Source organism: Coenobita brevimanus, chromosome 84 (assembly GCF_032717465.1).
Source record: "Coenobita brevimanus isolate Jiangsu-jjx chromosome 84, ASM3271746v2, whole genome shotgun sequence".
Taxonomy (NCBI): Eukaryota; Metazoa; Arthropoda; class Malacostraca; order Decapoda; family Coenobitidae; genus Coenobita; species Coenobita brevimanus.
Genome location: NC_137037.1, coordinates 47,239,728 through 47,242,075, shown reverse-complemented (window position 1 = coordinate 47,242,075; position 2,348 = coordinate 47,239,728). Strand labels below are relative to the sequence as shown.

Here is a 2,348-nt window from a genome sequence, read left to right as displayed (position 1 = left end):
GGGCCATAACGGGTTAGTATCGTCATTTGCTGAATATTGTTATTCCTAGAAGCAGGAGGAGGTGGAGAAGGAGAGAGAGAGAGAGAGAAGGAAGAAAGAGGTGAGGAAAGGAAGAGGGAGAGAAGGGAGAAAGATGTGAAAAAAGGAGAGAGAAGAGAGGCGGAGAGAAAGCAAGGAGGAGGAGGAGGAGGAGGAAAGAGGATGGTGTAGGGTCATAACGGGTTAGTGGCGTCATTGCTGAATATTGTTATGCCTAGAAGCAGGAGGAGGTGGAGGAGGAGGAGGAAGAGAGAGAGAGAGAGAGAGTAATGGGGGAAGGAAAATGGAAAATAAAAAATGACCTGAAGAAATATATATACAACTTACAAGACATAAGAAGATAAATACAGGTTGTCCTACTGTAAATTAGGTAACTCGTCTGGAAGGTATAACTCGAAGGCAAGAATAAGATAAGGATAGCAAAGAAAACCCTCCTGACCATCAAGCCCTCCATCCAGAATAACTCGCTTAGGGAGAGGTGTTACGAAATTTCCAAGGCACTTAGAATTCCACCCCTTATATTTACACAAGGCGGGTTGATGCTCTGTTGTGTATTGTTTGCGCTGCCTATACGTATACTGAAAAAATATAGAAAACAACAACAACAACAACTTAAAAAAATAAATCGCAAAAGAGGAGGTGCTAATGGCCTCCTAAGCCTGCAAGAATACGGCCCTTTTAATTTTAGATTTTTTTTTTTTTTAATTAGCTATGACTTGTACAGCTGTTCCTTCTCGCAGCTGGTTCTCTCTATCTACTTCTTTAGGTTCGCCCGAAAGTACTGTCACGAGTAATATTCTACGAGCAATATTCCTGCACCAATACTCAAGCCTGTTTTATGCCCTGCTTCTATCTTTCTCTCATCTTTCTCACTCCTCCCCGAACGTCAGACAGTATCCATCCTAGCATACTCTCACTCTCTCTCTCTCTTTCCTTTTTCACCACCTCTCTTTGTTTTTCAAACTGATTATCCTTCTCTTGTCCATCGGACCGTGTGGCCTAATGGATAAGGCGTCGGACTTCGGATCCGAAAATTGCAGGTTCGAGTCCTGTCACGGTCGGCTGTTTTTATACTTTCAAAGGGGGTGCTGATGGGGGACGCCTTCGTGTGGTGGGACTGATATAGCGGGGCGGCTCCACTGCCAGGGTAACGTCCCTCCTCTCCCTCCCTACTTCACGAAAGGAGGATGGTAGACTTACAGGAGGAGATTGATTACACTCTGCAGTCCACTGGGTTCACATTTAGATAAGCATGGGACCAGAAAGAAAAATGAATGATGATAGGAGGAGGAGGAGGAGGAGGAGGAAGGGGAGTAGACAGAGGAAACAAAAGAGAAAATGGGTAAATCATGAAGGAAACCTGAGTGAGAGACTGAAGGAGTGGAAGAGGGAGAAAAGAAAGATGAAAGAGGTGTAAAAAGGGAGTAGGAGAGAGGAGAGGTGAGAGAAGTGAAAGAAAATGAATGAAGAAGAAGGAAGACGAGATCAAAGAAGAGACATAAAATTAGCATGAGATGAAGAAAAACGAGTGAAGGAGGGGAAGAGAAGTCAAAGAGAGGGAAGAAAGAAAGAAAGGCAAAGGAAGGAGTACGAGGATAGGGAAAAAAAAAAAAAAAACTGAAGGAAAATAGGGAAGGAAAGGCTGTGTGTGTGCGGGGTGTGTGGAGATGTGGTGTGGGTGTAATTATACGTTGCACATGTCTGTTTGTATGTATTTATGCTTATGTATGTGTATGTGTGTTTGTATATATTTACGTTTGTGCATGTGGATGTGTACTTCCCCAGGACCGGCAAAAAATGTGCTTAGAAACTATGCTTTCTTTCTCCTTGTATGTTTGTCCGAAATTTGGAAGGCTCAGTGAATCAGCGTACATTTTCTCTTCCCCTCAAGCCGGTCAGATGGGAGGAGAACTGTAATGGAAAGTCGACATTAGATTTTTGAGTCGACAGGCAGCTATATTCTCTTCATGATAGTCTACATTATATTTTTGAGTCGACGGGCAACGATATTCTCTCCCCTCCTCAGCTTGTGAGATCCAGAGTCAAGAAATATGTATATACTGTGCGATACTCCATGGTTTTTGAGTGTCCCCCTAACAAGCCTCGTCAGTCAAGAAGTATTATTTGTGGTGATTACAGTTTCTCCTATCTTTATTGCGATCAAGTTGCAGTACGTAATCGGAAGAGTTTATAGCCCTACCTATTTATCCTGACAGTCCTATCGTTAAACACAGTGCTGCAAAAAGGTATACTCATTGCGTAGTAGAAGGCACACCCAAGTCTCACACTGCCGCACCTCATACTGCTAA

General features: G+C 43.3%; 1 non-coding gene across 1 annotated transcript; it reads left to right on the top strand.

Moving 5' to 3' along the window:
- Positions 1–1,027: 1,027 nt before the first annotated feature.
- On the top strand, positions 1,028–1,100 carry TRNAR-UCG (transfer RNA arginine (anticodon UCG)). The gene has a single exon. It is a non-coding gene; the product is annotated as a tRNA-Arg (tRNA).
- Positions 1,101–2,348: the final 1,248 nt, after the last annotated feature.